Consider the following 17,906-nt stretch of genomic DNA (forward strand, 5'->3'; position numbering starts at 1 on the left):
GCGCCGAGCGCCTTCAACCCACCGAGCGCCGAGCTTCGGTGGTGGGGTGCACATAAAATGATTCAAAATAAATGGGATTTAACAAATAAAAGGTAAAATTGTCCCAAATCATCCTCTTTGTGGCCTTGCTACGCTTATTCCCCCGCTGTCCTAGGGCGCGCAAGGCTCAGTTGCGTTGATTGGAGGGGACGATTACTTCAAGGGGGCATTTAACCTTTTCGCACCCCCCCTTTTACCTTCTCCCCCCCGCAGCGGAGCTGCGTGGGGGAGAAGGTAAAAGGGGGGCTGTGAAAAGCTCCCCCTTCTAGCATCAGTTACTTGGGGGGGTCCTTGTCACCGCCCCCCCTGTACCTGGGGGAGGGCCCGTCCATGGGGGGGGGGCGGAGCTGCCCGTGCCGTGCCGGCCCGGCATGGCTTCCCGGGAGCGGCTCTACGAGCTGTGGATGCTCTACTTCGCCAAGGTGAGGTCGGCACCGGAGGACCCCACGCACAGCCCAGTTCCTTCCCTCCCCTCGGGGGTGGGGTGGGGTGGGGGGGCAGCACCCCTTTTAACCCCCATCACCCCGCTGCCTGCATCCCCCTTCCCTAGGGGAAAGGGGAACGCTAAACCCTGCCTGCAACCCCCTGCCGGCACCTCCTCCCCGTCTCACCCCCGACTTGGGGGGGCACCGCGTTCCCTCCGTACCCCTCATTGCGGCATCCCGTGATCCCCCCGCCCCATTCTCCCTATTTGGGGGTCACCGCAAACCCCCCCCGCCCGCACCCTACTGCCGCATCCTGGGAGCCGCCACCGCGTGTCGTCCCCCCCCGCCCCGGATCCCCATTGCTATATCACGGGGATGACACCCCCCCCCCGTACCCCGAGTTCCGCGATCCCCCTCGGGGGGCACCGCACCCTCCGGGACTCCCCCACCGCATCCCATCTCTCACGGGGGTATTTGGGGGGTACACACATCCCCTTACACCCGGCCCGGGTGGGTTTGGGGGGGTCCTTTCCCCCTTCCGGGTCCCCGCACCCTTGCCAAGCAGCAGGTGCGGCCGCGGTGACATTGGAGCAGCAGCAGGGGGGAAACGGGGGTTCCCTGTACAGGGGGGACCCTCCCGGCACCACCGCCTGTCCCGTCCCGTCCCGTCCCGTCCCCCCCTCGTATTTCCCTCTGCTGGGGCAGGTCCCACAGGCAGGGGTCCTGGAGAATGGGGGGTTCTGAGCGGCAGCGTGGGGGACCCTCCGTATCCACCTCCAAAGCCCCTTATGCTTTGTTTTCTCCTTAAGTATCCGTGCGTCCAGGTTTGGGGAAGGGTAGTGGGGGGGATCCTGGAGGAAAGGATCACACACCCCCCTGTGTCTCCCCCAGCTCCTATGCCACGGGCTGGGGTGTCCGTCTCAGAGAGATTGGGGTGAAGGGGATTATTTCTTCCCGAAAACCCTGCCGTGTTCCCAGCACATGGCAGGGGGTTCCAGGAGGGATGGGGACCCTGGGGCCACCTGGGAACAGGGACAGCGGTTGTGTCCATCTCCTCCCCTGGCCCCGCCATGTCCCCCAGGACCCCTGTTGGGGGGGGGGCTTGTACAAGGGGCTCCCTTCTAGATCTCAATCCGGTGACAGACTCAGTATGGGAACACCAGAGATCCACAACCAAGGGAAAAAACTATCCCAGGAAGGTACATAGGAAGGACAGGGAGAAAAGAGTATTTGGGGTACAAGGCGCTTACTCAGTCACCAGAGGCTTCTGCAGTACTACAAACACACGGTGCAAGTAAGGGGAGCAAATTCAGGTTCCTGAGCAAATGGGTGATGGAGCTGACACACACAGGGATGAGGATACCCGAACCTCACAGAAGTCTGCCCAGAGAAGCTGTGGCTGCCCCATCCCTGGCAGTGCTCAAGGCCAGGCTGGATGGGGCTTGGAGCAGCCTGGTCTAGTGGAAGGTGCCCCTGCCTGTGGCAGGGGGTTGGAACTGGATGAGCTTTAAGGTCCTTTTCAACCCAAACCATTCTGGGATGCTATGAGTCTACTTCAAAGTGGACAGTTAGGTGACAGTCAGGAACTGTTAAACTAAATACAGTCGTGCTAAGCTGAAGCTTAAATTGGGTTAAAGGTTTTCTTCAGCTAAAAAAAAAATAAAAGTCTTCCTGAGGAACACACAGAGAACATTTTAATCTGATTTTTAACATTAGGCAAGAAAAAAAAAAGAGAAGATAAGTGGGGCTTTACCACACGATACTGTGAGGAGGAGCCTCACCACTGTCATGAGCATCAGCACAACAACCCTTGGGCAAAGAGCGAGCTCCAGACCCATCCAGCCCTCACACAGCTTCTACTGCCCATACTCAAGTCATTTGCAAAATAAAAGACATAGGAAGAATCCCATTCCTTAGCTCTTAACCCCAATGCCTTCGTTCTGGAGATGTCTGCACAGCCTGTCCCGCTTTTCCCCGCAGCAGGGCCTAGGCAGCTAGAACCATTTGCTTCCTAAAACATACACAGAAAACCAACCTTAACCTTGACAAGATCTAATGTCACCATGGGAGCTTTCATAAGGCTCCCTGCAAAAACTTGGTGGGGTTTTCCTGTTAATAAAAGGCAGCAATGAAAACATGAGCTAAGCAGCGGTTTCATAAGCAATCAGCTTCAGAAACGCTTTTTTATATATCATAAGCGGGCAGAAAATACGCACAGACACGTTAAGAGACTATGGCACTTCCCTGTGCGGCTCCTCTGCTTTGGCACAGCAGAAAGCTTACCTTCAAGGCTGCTCCCACATGACTTTCCAATGGCTTCCAGGTAACAGGATACTGTGGAGTTGTTTTATTGGCATTTTTATTTTTGGCTTCCCTTTCCTTGGTTTCCGATTTTTGGGGGCATATAAAACAGGGAGATCTGATCTTTCATGGAATCACAGAATGGCTTGGTTTGGAAAGGACCTTAAGATCACCCACTTCCAACCCCCTGGCATACACAGGGACACCTTCCACTAGACCAGGTTGCCCCAGGCCCCGTCCAACCTGGCCTTGAACGCTGCCAGGGCTGGGGCAGCCACAGCTTCTCTGGGCAACCTGTGCCAGGGCCTCACCACCCTGTGGTGGTGCCACCTGTGCCACCTCCACACCACCGCCGGGCGCCGCCGTCTTTCCCCTTCTCCTTATACTCCGTACAACCCGCAGCGCGCATGCGCGCATCGAGCGCCGAGCGCCTTCAACCCACCGAGCGCCGAGCTTCGGTGGTGGGGTGCACATAAAATGATTCAAAATAAATGGGATTTAACAAATAAAAGGTAAAATTGTCCCAAATCATCCTCTTTGTGGCCTTGCTACGCTTATTCCCCCGCTGTCCTAGGGCGCGCAAGGCTCAGTTGCGTTGATTGGAGGGGACGATTACTTCAAGGGGGCATTTAACCTTTTCGCACCCCCCCTTTTACCTTCTCCCCCCCGCAGCGGAGCTGCGTGGGGGAGAAGGTAAAAGGGGGGCTGTGAAAAGCTCCCCCTTCTAGCATCAGTTACTTGGGGGGGTCCTTGTCACCGCCCCCCCTGTACCTGGGGGAGGGCCCGTCCATGGGGGGGGGGCGGAGCTGCCCGTGCCGTGCCGGCCCGGCATGGCTTCCCGGGAGCGGCTCTACGAGCTGTGGATGCTCTACTTCGCCAAGGGGAGGTCGGCACCGGAGGACCCCACGCACACCCCAGTTCCTTCCCTCCCCTCGGGGGTGGGGTGGGGTGGGGTGGGGGGGCAGCACCCCTTTTAACCCCCATCACCCCGCTGCCTGCATCCCCCTTCCCTAGGGGAAAGGGGAACGCTAAACCCTGCCTGCAACCCCCTGCCGGCACCTCCTCCCCGTCTCACCCCCGACTTGGGGGGGCACCGCGTTCCCTCCGTACCCCTCATTGCGGCATCCCGTGATCCCCCCGCCCCATTCTCCCTATTTGGGGGTCACCGCAAACCCCCCCCGCCCGCACCCTACTGCCGCATCCTGGGAGCCGCCACCGCGTGTCGTCCCCCCCCGCCCCGGATCCCCATTGCTATATCACGGGGATGACACCCCCCCCCCCCCGTACCCCGAGTTCCGCGATCCCCCTCGGGGGGCACCGCACCCTCCGGGACTCCCCCACCGCATCCCATCTCTCACGGGGGTATTTGGGGGGTACACACATCCCCTTACACCCGGCCCGGGTGGGTTTGGGGGGGTCCTTTCCCCCTTCCGGGTCCCCGCACCCTTGCCAAGCAGCAGGTGCGGCCGCGGTGACATTGGAGCAGCAGCAGGGGGGAAACGGGGGTTCCCTGTACAGGGGGGACCCTCCCGGCACCACCGCCTGTCCCGTCCCGTCCCGTCCCGTCCCCCCCTCGTATTTCCCTCTGCTGGGGCAGGTCCCACAGGCAGGGGTCCTGGAGAATGGGGGGTTCTGAGCGGCAGCGTGGGGGACCCTCCGTATCCACCTCCAAAGCCCCTTATGCTTTGTTTTCTCCTTAAGTATCCGTGCGTCCAGGTTTGGGGAAGGGTAGTGGGGGGGATCCTGGAGGAAAGGATCACACACCCCCCTGTGTCTCCCCCAGCTCCTATGCCACGGGCTGGGGTGTGGGAATCGCCGGGAGACGAGCTCATCAGATGATGACCGACAAGTCTCGTTTCTTGCTAAGCAGATGGATACTTATATACCTTGCTTGCATGTTTATAGTTTGGTTACAGAGCGATCATTGGCTCATAGCTTCTACATGTTACAAGATCATTGGTTTATAGCTTCTACATTTTTGCAGCTACACCGTGCACCCCCCCACCATCCTCCTTCTCATGCACTTATCACTTAGTGGCCTTGGCTGTGATTGGTCATAGTATGTTGCTGTTTGCCGGTGTCCTTCATTTCCTCATTATCTGGCGTGAGAGGTTTGCACCATCTTCTACACAGATGTCTTGTTTCAGCTCGGTGATGGGAGCGTGACCTTTTGACCTTTTTCGACAAGCCAATCCTCCACAATTCCCCCTTTTTCTTTATAAAGGAATAAGGACTGAGTCAGGAGTCGTTGTAAACAAGCAGAACAACATTGCAAAGCATAACAAAGTAACAAACCCCCTATAATTATGAGACCTATAACGGCAAAGCAGCTTGTAAAGCAAACGTATATGCAGCTCTATGAAGTGAACCTCGATTTTCAAATAACTCGAGTAATTCAAAATCTGTACTTCTAAAATCAGCTAAATATTTCTGAAGCGCTATAAGCGGGTTGCATAAAAGATAATTTGACAGACTATACAAAAGGTCTTTGTTTCAGCTAACTCTGGCGAAGATGCCTTATAGACTGACAACCACCACAATATAATTCTACTGTAGGGTCACACTGATGACAAAAACTACAGAGTTATCGAAGCACTTGTTGTATCACCAATCTCAGTTGTACCACTATATGCCTGTGGCCATGGACCGGATCTAGGAGGGCGACCGTGCTCAATGAAAGCTCTGTGTTGACTAAGGAGTTAAGTTCTTCTATTAGTGGCTGTAGCGCTCGGCGCAAGCGACGCTCCTCCCGGGCCTGCGAGTCAGGGTCCATACACTAGCTCGGAGACGCCGTCACTGGAGCTTCTGCAACAGCCGGTCTTAGTCACTTGGATGGTACCCACAAGGGTCCTGCAGGAGCACAAACACAGGCGTAACCACGGCCCAGATATATTACTTCTGCCGGTCCCTGCCACAAATCTGTATTAGGATCTCGATAGTACGCCTTAAAAGAAGGCTTTATCTTCTGTTTGTACAAAGTGCTTAATAACCGCTGGAGTTTGTTCATCACCAAAGATGCATAAATAATTTAACGTAATTTCACCCATATAATCAGCATCGATGGCACCTGGAACAATGAATAGTCCTTTCAACGCAGATGATGATCTCCCCAGTAGCAAGGCTAGTCTCATAGATTCTTTTAACAATTCTGGACCTAGCTGGACTTGAGCCTCCTTAGTGGAGAACTGTCCAGTTCCCATCAGGTGTTGTAATTGCACCCCAATCAGGGGATCTCCCTGGCCTCGCTGAACTGCAACTGCCTCTTGACAGGTTTTCTGCCAATACATGTTCCATAACAACAACTGCGAAGGGGTGAGGATCAATTTCACAATACTTTTAATATAACAGCAAATCTGTTCCCCAAATATATGACAACATCTGCCTAGTGGGTTCAAACTGAATGCCTGTAGAAATAACAGTTTGCCTTAACTGAGATAGCAATTTCCAATTTAAGGGAGACATTTCAGCATTTACTGCCTGACCTTGAGCGTTAATCTGGTACTTAACAGGAAAGGCGAGAATCTTTTCCTGCAACAATCAAAATCATTGTTTGACAGAGCCTCTCTCTGAATAGATTTCCAGTCTATCACCTGGGTTCGCATTTGTCTGCCTGTGCTCTGCAACTTTACCTTCCTTTCTTCTCTCCCCCCCCCCCTTTTTTTTTTTTTCAGAAGTTGTTCGCTCTGCTTTGCGCGGCTACAAACAGCAGCCTGCTGGGCAGCAGCTACAGCTGCCTGCCTGCTTCAGCAGCAGCCATAAATACCTGTCAGCAACCGCACTTTTGCATTAACCCTTTCTTGCCTGAAATGTTAAACCACTCCCTGTTAAAAACTTTTACATGAACACGATAACAAAAAAAAATACATAGAACACCATCTGCTCTCATCACACACACACACACACATACGTATGCATATGGGATCCCACAAGCACATTTCACACAACTACAGTGTTTGAAACACAAAATCCAGACAATCATTACTCGCACTACACAGTTCCACGTACAGAATGTGGCATAAGGACCCTGTGAAGACTATCAGGAAACCAGCTCCAACAAGCATCATCGCAGTGTGAGGTGGCAGGCTCAGCCCTAGCGAGCGTCCCCACAGAGGCTCTGCCTCCCTCACATCGCATGAGGCTTGGGCTTTTATACTGACCAAAATGCACACTCATTCTGACACAGGTGGCCAGCCTATGTCAGAAGAAGTGGCCAGCAATATCTATAAAGGTTTCCAAGCATCAATAAGATCATAGACATATTTGCTAACTTCTAGTACATGAGTATCACAGACAGACTGTATCAAATGAGTTGTATATGGGACCCCAAGTCCACGGACCACCACAGTCCACCACAGTCCTCTCGATACCCCTGATAAGGGCATACGAGAGACCTTCCCACCACGGGTCTTGATCCAGCACATACATCACAGGGAAAGCACACAATACATCTGCATCCCACACCCATCTCGCTTCTTCCTTTACAGCTGTCCATTTATCATGAGGATCTGGGGGATATAAATTAGGCTTCTTTTCCGGCTCCATGTTAAAAGGATCATCCAGGTCAGCATCAGAATTAACAGGCGTCAGAACTTCAGAAGCAGCAACAGCAGCCTGATGAGCACGCACAGGCTCTTTCTTGGGGTCAATAGGGTCTGGGTCAAAAAGAGTGTCTTCATCTCTGTCTTCAGACTTTGCAGCCACGGCGGCAACTGGCAGAGGCTCAAGGGTGGCCAGGGGTGGGGGGGGGACACTGGGTTCCACGATCTCACTTTTTGACTTTAACATCTCTAAAATAGTTCTCCAAATGACCAACAAATGTTTCACAGTGTCACTGCCCTCCGTGGCTGCGTTCTTCGGAGCTTTCCTGATCCCTGCTGTCTTCCCAGCCTTTTGTTTTAACAGGGTATTATATATAGCTTGCCAAATCTTATCTCCAAATTTTCGCCATTCTGCTAATTCATGGACACTGTGAGGGTTAACAAAACATCCCTTAGACTGTCCATAAGCTAACAGTCCCTGCAGGTCTTTCTGCAGGTCGATCCCTTTAACCTGCCGCTTTTGTAAGAAGGCAGTAAATAAATCATACGCCGCTTGCCTTTCCATACCTTTAGCGCGCTTGTTGCAGCCCCTTCAGGTTTCGGCGGCGCGTATCGGCCGGGCTCGTCTATACGGTCACCCAGGGTCCGGCGCTTAAAATCCCGAGATCTTGGCGCTTTGACCGTCCTGTGGCTGCGATCAGGACCCGAGCACAACTTACGTCGTCCCACCGTGGTGTTCGAGGGATCACGTCGGGGTCACCATTTGTGGGAATCGCCGGGAGACGAGCTCATCAGATGATGACCGACAAGTCTCGTTTATTGCTAAGCAGATCGATACTTATATACCTTGCTTGCATGTTTATAGTTTGGTTACAGAGAGATCATTGGCTCATAGCTTCTACATGTTACAAGATCATTGGTTTATAGCTTCTACATTTTTGCAGCTACACCGTGCACCCCCCCACCATCCTCCTTCTCATGCACTTATCACTTAGTGGCCTTGGCTGTGATTGGTCATAGTATGTTGCTGTTTGCCGGTGTCCTTCATTTCCTCATTATCTGGCGTGAGAGGTTTGCACCATCTTCTACACAGATGTCTTGTTTCAGCTCGGTGATGGGAGCGTGACCTTTGACCTTTTTTCGACAAGCCAATCCTCCACATGTTCCCAGCACATGGCAGGGGGTTCCAGGAGGGGTGGGGACCCTGGGGCCACCTGGGAACAGGGACAGCGGTTGTGTCCATCTCCTCCCCTGGCCCCGCCATGTCCCCCAGGACCCCTGTTGGGGGGGGGGGGCTTGTACAAGGGGCTCCCTTCTAGATCTCAATCCGGTGACAGACTCAGTATGGGAACACCAGAGATCCACAACCAAGGGAAAAAGCTATCCCAGGAAGGTACATAGGAAGGACAGGGAGAAAAGAGTATTTGGGGTACAAGGCGCTTACTCAGTCACCAGAGGCTTCTGCAGTACTACAAACACACGGTGCAAGTAAGGGGAGCAAATTCAGGTTCCTGAGCAAATGGGTGATGGAGCTGACACACACAGGGATGAGGATACCCGAACCTCACAGAAGTCTGCCCAGAGAAGCTGTGGCTGCCCCATCCCTGGCAGTGCTCAAGGCCAGGCTGGATGGGGCTTGGAGCAGCCTGGTCTAGTGGAAGGTGCCCCTGCCTGTGGCAGGGGGTTGGAACTGGATGAGCTTTAAGGTCCTTTTCAACCCAAACCATTCTGGGATGCTATGAGTCTACTTCAAAGTGGACAGTTAGGTGACAGTCAGGAACTGTTAAACTAAATACAGTCGTGCTAAGCTGAAGCTTAAATTGGGTTAAAGGTTTTCTTCAGCTAAAAAAAAAATAAAAGTCTTCCTGAGGAACACACAGAGAACATTTTAATCTGATTTTTAACATTAGGCAAGAAAAAAAAAAAAAGAGAAGATAAGTGGGGCTTTACCACACGATACTGTGAGGAGGAGCCTCACCACTGTCATGAGCATCAGCACAACAACCCTTGGGCAAAGAGCGAGCTCCAGACCCATCCAGCCCTCACACAGCTTCTACTGCCCATACTCAAGTCATTTGCAAAATAAAAGACATATGAAGAATCCCATTCCTTAGCTCTTAACCCCAATGCCTTCGTTCTGGAGATGTCTGCACAGCCTGTCCCGCTTTTCCCCGCAGCAGGGCCTAGGGAGCTAGAACCATTTGCTTCCTAAAACATACACAGAAAACCAACCTTAACCTTGACAAGATCTAATGTCACCACGGGAGCTTTCATAAGGCTCCCTGCAAAAACTTGGTGGGGTTTTCCTGTTAATAAAAGGCAGCAATGAAAACATGAGCTAAGCAGCGGTTTCATAAGCAATCAGCTTCAGAAACGCTTTTTTATATATCATAAGCGGGCAGAAAATACGCACAGACACGTTAAGAGACTATGGCACTTCCCTGTGCGGCTCCTCTGCTTTGGCACAGCAGAAAGCTTACCTTCAAGGCTGCTCCCACATGACTTTCCAATGGCTTCCAGGTAACAGGATACTGTGGAGTTGTTTTATTGGCATTTGTATTTTTGGCTTCCCTTTCCTTGGTTTCCGATTTTTGGGGGCATATAAAACAGGGAGATCTGATCTTTCATGGAATCACAGAATGGCTTGGTTTGGAAAGGACCTTAAGATCACCCACTTCCAACCCCCTGGCATACACAGGGACACCTTCCACTAGACCAGGTTGCCCCAGGCCCCGTCCAACCTGGCCTTGAACGCTGCCAGGGCTGGGGCAGCCACAGCTTCTCTGGGCAACCTGTGCCAGGGCCTCACCACCCTGTGGTGGTGCCACCTGTGCCACCTCCACACCACCGCCGGGCGCCGCCGTCTTTCCCCTTCTCCTTATGCTCCGTACAACCCGCAGCGCGCATGCGCGCATCGAGCGCCGAGCGCCTTCAACCCACCGAGCGCCGAGCTTCGGTGGTGGGGTGCACATAAAATGATTCAAAATAAATGGGATTTAACAAATAAAAGGTAAAATTGTCCCAAATCATCCTCTTTGTGGCCTTGCTACGCTTATTCCCCCGCTGTCCTAGGGCGCGCAAGGCTCAGTTGCGTTGATTGGAGGGGACGATTACTTCAAGGGGGCATTTAACCTTTTCGCACCCCCCCTTTTACCTTCTCCCCCCCGCAGCGGAGCTGCGTGGGGGAGAAGGTAAAAGGGGGGCTGTGAAAAGCTCCCCCTTCTAGCATCAGTTACTTGGGGGGGTCCTTGTCACCGCCCCCCCTGTACCTGGGGGAGGGCCCGTCCATGGGGGGGGGGCGGAGCTGCCCGTGCCGTGCCGGCCCGGCATGGCTTCCCGGGAGCGGCTCTACGAGCTGTGGATGCTCTACTTCGCCAAGGTGAGGTCGGCACCGGAGGACCCCACGCACAGCCCAGTTCCTTCCCTCCCCTCGGGGGTGGGGTGGGGTGGGGGGGCAGCACCCCTTTTAACCCCCATCACCCCGCTGCCTGCATCCCCCTTCCCTAGGGGAAAGGGGAACGCTAAACCCTGCCTGCAACCCCCTGCCGGCACCTCCTCCCCGTCTCACCCCCGACTTGGGGGGGCACCGCGTTCCCTCCGTACCCCTCATTGCGGCATCCCGTGATCCCCCCGCCCCATTCTCCCTATTTGGGGGTCACCGCAAACCCCCCCCGCCCGCACCCTACTGCCGCATCCTGGGAGCCGCCACCGCGTGTCGCCCCCCCCCCGCCCCGGATCCCCATTGCTATATCACGGGGATGACACCCCCCCCCCGTACCCCGAGTTCCGCGATCCCCCTCGGGATAAATTGAGACCACAACGGATCATAATCCAATTAAAATTTTATTAATTATAGCAAGTAGAATATGAGCAAAGACAGCGCTGGACGATCTTTCTTACGTTGATTTAACCTTTTCCGGAGTTCTACATTAAGGTTGTGCAGGGAATTCAGGTTGTCTCGCCCCAGTGAAAGTGGTTATCACTTTGGATGTTTCCCAGGATATTAATTCCCACTTTAATGGTTCATGCGGGTTTCCATTTGCTTGGGTTATTATCAATAACAAAACTAACGGTATACCAGGAAAAAGGGTGTCTGTCAATTTTTGCCAATTTAAGTATATTTTTACCAGTCCTGGGGAAGTTCGGCCATTGCTGGTTTTGCATCCCATTGTTCTGGTTCTTTTCTCCACGGTTTATTCCTCCTCTGCCTCGCCCGTCGACTCGGTTGCTTCGAGCCACGGGGTGTACCATCTTCTCGGCAGCAAGGGAATTCTTCAGGAGAACAGCTGTTTCGGGCTTTCTGCCTGTTTACATAGGCTTCCCACTTTGCAGCCTTAACTAATGGGGCAAAGCAAGATACAGTTAGTACTTCCCTTCTACACTTTATAATCAAAATTTCGGCTATAAAGGGGACCGGTTCATTGGAGTGGTAACAATAATATTGAGGGTTTATTCCTTAGGCAAAAATCTCCCACCACTCATGGGATTCCCAAATAATTTCTTGTTTTAGACTCTAATTGTTTTAGTTTCCACTCAGTGAGAGTTCTTTGGATTTTCCAACACTGTGTGCAAACTCCTATTGGAGGGCATCCACACTCACAGTGTGTCCACCATTTATCCTGACATACCTTACACCTAAAACAAGCAAATGGATAACAATTGCAATTCAAATTATTACACCTAATTCGTATACCTAGAGTACATACATTATTTACATCAGCATATCTTCTATATTCACTATTGTGTGGTTGCATAAGTTTAGCAATTTCCTTCAGCACACTTTGTACGCTTCCATATACAATAGAAAAGAGGAGAAATAATTATAGCAAATATAAACAGCAATACACACTTTATGCCAAAAGATAATGCGGCAAAATAATTAAATAAAGTCTCTATCATTACGTTATCTTTTCAGGGTTATCTTGGTGTCCCCTGGAGTACTGAGTACTTTCCAGTGGGGTCTCGTCACTGGGCCTTTAATGCGACTGGCTCCAATATTTTCTGGCCATTAAACAAATAATGTCCCAGATATTTCACTTTTTCCTCCACAAATTGTAACTTTTCTTGTGATACCCGTAGGCCTTTTTGTGCAAGAAAGTTTAGAAGTCGAATGCTTTCTTTTCTTACATCCTCCTTATTATTCCCTGCTATGAGCAGATCATCTACATACTGTAACAGCATGTTCCCCGTTTGTACCTGGTATTCTTTTAGGAGCTCTTCCAGGTATGTTTGTAGCCCATATCCCTGGGAATACCTGATCCAGTATATCTTCAATCTGACTTCTCCCTCGACATGATTAGTGATCAAAATTAAGCTTTTAACATTTCTATATACTGTTGGTCCTTTACTTTTAAAGTGATCTCGCCTCCTTTGAAAGTAATGGTTGCTCCCAAGAGTTCTAACAAATCTCTCCCCAAAAGAGCTTTTGCGGAGTTAGGCATATACAAAAACTTATGGATGCCCCATTGTTTTCCCAATTGATATTTTAGTAGTTTACAAAAATAAGCCTTTTCACCTTGGCCAGTCGCCCCTTTTATCATCATATAATCGTCCCCAAAGGTATTAAAGCTTTGTTTAAAACTGAATACATTGCACCTGTATCAACCAAAAATTCCATTATACCCAGTGGATCTGCTAGGGAAGATTCCCCTGGTCCCGTCAGCCTAGTTCCAATTCAGTCACCCGAGCCACCCCATGGCACTCCCACTAGGGCAGTCTCACTCCCAGCATCCAAACTCCTCATAGCACTCACACCGATCCGGTTCCACAGAAGAGGAGGTCACTCCCCCACTTCTGTCCGACATTCGTCCTCCACCAGTTTCAAAGCAACCAGCGCAGCCGTGGCTGTAGCACGACCCAGCTTTTTCTTTTCTACCTATTTCCAATTCCTATACACTCTCCATGCTTTCTCCTTCACTCCCATCCACATTTATTCATCAACCGTTCAATCCCGTCTGTCAACATGTCTGTCTGCCTGCCCCAGCACCCATCTCATGCTCAAACACAGGAACTGCGGCAGCTTCCCTCCTTTCCCCTTTGGTTTTCCCTTTTTATTTATTTATTTGTTATTTTTCACAGGTGCTCACCCTGCTCTGCAGGGGTTACAGATGCCTGCCTCTGCAACAGCACTTCTGGTTTAACCCCTTCTTAACCCTGAATGTGAATGTGCTGCTTGTTGCCAGTGACAGCAATTTCCTCCTCCTTATCAATACCTGATAGGACAGAGGCAGAGGGTGCTCCTCTCGGAGGTACCTGTGATATATAATTTTCTTGATGACTGTCCCAATATCACAGGCTGAACAACATCTCTCCAGCTTAGCTTTCTGTTTTTCCAAAACCAAAATTAGGGATCTGGCAGGGTTATATTAATTTCACATTCTGTCTGCCACTCCAGGTGCTTTCTTAAAGCGAAACATATCTGCATGCATTACTTCACTGCATTTTCTTGGCCACCTCAAAACCAACATAAATTGTAAAAAAAAAAAAAATGCATTAGAATTCAGAATTCCATTTTTAGGCCATTTTTCCTGATTTTCCAAAGTTTATAAAGGCCACCATTGATTACAATATTTTACCAATGTTTTCTTGTTTACCGAGCCCCCAGAAGAACCTCCCAGTTCTTTCCAATGTGCCAAAATGTAACCCAATGGGCTTTTCTTCAGAATTCCCTTGTTTTGACCGGCTCCCATTTCAAACAATCTCTTACAAATCTCTATAGCTTCTCTTTCCCGGTGCTCTGCAAACGCACTTAAAATATGAGAGCACCCACACACAAGTTTTATGATATCCTCAGGGGATTCAGTAAGATAGTATCTCTGGGTTCTGCAGATCAACTCCCCTGTCGTTAGAACATAGTTTCAGTTCCAGCAAAATTTACACTGCCCTAGTATCCACAGCAGGTTCCACTGTTCAAAACTTGTTATGCACTCATATGTCAGGTTACGAAGGTTTTCCTGATATCCCCCGTTGATTGTCCCAAAAAGAGACATTAATTGTTGTATTCCCATTTTTTTTTCCCTTTGTAACCACATCTTCTCAAATTTTCTTTGATACCTTCTATAAACCCTTTCTCAGTTTTCCATTCTAACTTCCCGGAAGTCCGCCAGGATTTTGTGGCTTTTCTCCACAAAGTAATCTTTTATTTCTGGTCACCGATTAGATAATTATAATTTTCTACCTGGCAGTGTTTTGTAAGACACCCCGAGCAGTATCTGCCCCACCGCTGTCCTGAGTGGCAATATCCACGTGAAATGCCACCCGTCCCATACAGTTACACTCCTGCAAGGCACATACTCTCACAGGGCATATAGGAAATTCCCTTGCCCTTGTATTTCGTAAAGTTATCCACTGCGGGACGGGTAGCCGGACCTTCCCCCGCTTTCTGAGCTGCTTGATGGTTATACACAGACAAGACACAGGACAGAAAAACATAAACGCTTCGTCCGTCTCCGGCCGCTCCCCTCGCGGAGACACGGAACCGCGGATTAGGACTCCACACTCGCTTCGTAGCTACGCTACGTCTCAGTCACACAGAAACACATGGGATCCCACACACTCACGCTATGGTTCCGCTTGCCCTTCTCCTGCTTCCTACACGGTCATTAGCAGGTCCGCCCTGGCTCCAAAACTTGGGATGCAGCGAAAACCCGGGCTCGCCCGATCCGCCTCCAGGATCGCTGGCAGCCGCGCTATCGGTCGACGAGCCCCCCCAGCTTGCAAGCCCTACCTGCCACGGGGAACTCCGCTGTGCGCCAGACGTCTCTGCACGCCTTACCAGCAGCCCCGGGCCACGCGTAAGCCCTACAGGCCCCCCAAAGTACCCAAATTCCAAGCATACCGCCTCTCGGCGCAGGTCGCTGTCTGTCCCCGCAGTGAGCGGATGAGAAGCGGAGCTCCCCCAGGCAAGCGGCCAGGGGGGGGGGCTTAGGATATCCGCTCCTCACCCGATCCTGCAGCCGAACAGAGGCCTCCTGGCTGGCTCGCCAAATTGATACGCGGATTGACTCCACAACTCGTTAAAGTTGTAAAGTAGGTGTGCTTTATTCAGCGCTGAGGTGCATGGGGATCGTTCCTCCAAAGTATGCACACCCAGGGTCGTTTTTCCTTTACATTTATTCCCTTACGCCTATACATACAATGGGTACCCTTCCCATGGGAGTCGAAGGCTTGCTGCCCTTCGCCCCCATCTTCTGGAACATCTCCGAACACGCACTCACTCGCTCCCCCTTGTTCCTGGCCCAGTCCCTCGCGGGAGATGGGAACCGCAGTACTTAAGGGTCCACACTCGCTTGGTTCAGTATATCGAACCTCTCATTCGTTATATTCCAGGAAACCCAATCCCGCCCGAACGGCAAACCTGCGAACTACTCTGCCGTGAACAATCACTCTGCAGACCTGCCGTGAACCCATTTCACTCTGCAGACCTGCCGTGAACAATTTCACTCTGCAGTCCTCTGCCGCGAACTATTTCGCTCTGCGGAAAGTTTCGCAATATACTTACGCGTCCTGCGTCTTCGTCCGGACTCCCGTGCACAGAATTTTTATGGGATTTTACCGGTTTTCCCTTTGCTCATATTCTAGCATTTAGGTTCGTCGGTAAGGATGAGGTAAGCTGTTGGCCGCGGGGCCGCGAAATGTCGCGGGGCGCCCCCCCGGAGGACCAAAGCCCACCGTTCCGTATCCGAGTCACGGCACCAGAAATTGTTATAAATTGAGACCACAACGGATCATAATCCAATTGAAATTTCATTAATTATAGCAAGTAGAATATGAGCAAAGACAGCGCTGGACGACAGGGGAGTCTGCGCTCCGCCAACTGCCGTCCTGAGCAGTTCAAACAGTCCCATTTTATACATCTTTACTTCCGTGTTCATGAAGTAGTGCAGGTACTCTGCCATGCTTCAGCTGTTGTTAGGGGGTCGTTTTCTGCCGAAGTGAGAAGTCTTCCTGTTTTGTCCCATTGTTGACCCCTCTACTCCTATGTCCTTTGTTCGTCTTATCTCTGCCATTTCCTGGAACATCTTACAGCTATCTTTAGGCAACATCTGCTATGTTTGCATAAGCGATAGGCGATTTGCGGTTCGCGACTGTTAGTCTATGTAAGCGATTTCATACTTTTTATTGCCTAACCTTTACATTGGGCTTAACATAAATCTTAATAAACAATATCCTAATTCATAGTTTCTTACAAGAAATAAAAGGTAAAATTGTCCCAAATCATCCTCTTTGTGGCCTTGCTACGCTTATTCCCCCGCTGTCCTAGGGCGCGCAAGGCTCAGTTGCGTTGATTGGAGGGGACGATTACTTCAAGGGGGCATTTAACCTTTTCGCACCCCCCCTTTTACCTTCTCCCCCCCGCAGCGGAGCTGCGTGGGGGAGAAGGTAAAAGGGGGGCTGTGAAAAGCTCCCCCTTCTAGCATCAGTTACTTGGGGGGGTCCTTGTCACCGCCCCCCCTGTACCTGGGGGAGGGCCCGTCCATGGGGGGGGGCGGAGCTGCCCGTGCCGTGCCGGCCCGGCATGGCTTCCCGGGAGCGGCTCTACGAGCTGTGGATGCTCTACTTCGCCAAGGTGAGGTCGGCACCGGAGGACCCCACGCACACCCCAGTTCCTTCCCTCCCCTCGGGGGTGGGGTGGGGGGGCAGCACCCCTTTTAACCCCCATCACCCCGCTGCCTGCATCCCCCTTCCCTAGGGGAAAGGGGAACGCTAAACCCTGCCTGCAACCCCCTGCCGGCACCTCCTCCCCGTCTCACCCCCGACTTGGGGGGGCACCGCGTTCCCTCCGTACCCCTCATTGCGGCATCCCGTGATCCCCCCGCCCCATTCTCCCTATTTGGGGGTCACCGCAAACCCCCCCCGCCCGCACCCTACTGCCGCATCCTGGGAGCCGCCACCGCGTGTCGTCCCCCCCCGCCCCGGATCCCCATTGCTATATCACGGGGATGACACACCCCCCCCCGTACCCCGAGTTCCGCGATCCCCCTCGGGGGGCACCGCACCCTCCGGGACTCCCCCACCGCATCCCATCTCTCACGGGGGTATTTGGGGGGTACACACATCCCCTTACACCCGGCCCGGGTGGGTTTGGGGGGGTCCTTTCCCCCTTCCGGGTCCCCGCACCCTTGCCAAGCAGCAGGTGCGGCCGCGGTGACATTGGAGCAGCAGCAGGGGGGAAACGGGGGTTCCCTGTACAGGGGGGACCCTCCCGGCACCACCGCCTGTCCCGTCCCGTCCCGTCCCGTCCCCCCCTCGTATTTCCCTCTGCTGGGGCAGGTCCCACAGGCAGGGGTCCTGGAGAATGGGGGGTTCTGAGCGGCAGCGTGGGGGACCCTCCGTATCCACCTCCAAAGCCCCTTATGCTTTGTTTTCTCCTTAAGTATCCGTGCGTCCAGGTTTGGGGAAGGGTAGTGGGGGGGATCCTGGAGGAAAGGATCACACACCCCCCTGTGTCTCCCCCAGCTCCTGTGCCACGGGCTGGGGTGTCCGTCTCAGAGAGATTGGGGTGAAGGGGATTATTTCTTCCCTAAAACCCTGCCGTGTTCCCAGCACATGGCAGGGGGTTCCAGGAGGGATGGGGACCCTGGGGCCACCTGGGAACAGGGAC

General features: G+C 52.4%; 1 long non-coding RNA gene across 1 annotated transcript; it reads right to left on the reverse strand.

The window, feature by feature from the left end:
- Positions 1–11,127: 11,127 nt before the first annotated feature.
- LOC136008148 (uncharacterized) lies at positions 11,128–16,921 on the reverse strand. Its single transcript, XR_010609996.1, has 2 exons — positions 15,804–16,921; positions 11,128–11,641 (listed from the first exon to the last, which is right to left on the reverse strand). It is a non-coding gene; the product is annotated as an uncharacterized LOC136008148 (long non-coding RNA).
- Positions 16,922–17,906: the final 985 nt, after the last annotated feature.

Source organism: Lathamus discolor, chromosome 2, assembly GCF_037157495.1.
Source record: "Lathamus discolor isolate bLatDis1 chromosome 2, bLatDis1.hap1, whole genome shotgun sequence".
In the NCBI taxonomy this organism is placed as follows: domain Eukaryota; kingdom Metazoa; phylum Chordata; class Aves; order Psittaciformes; family Psittacidae; genus Lathamus; species Lathamus discolor.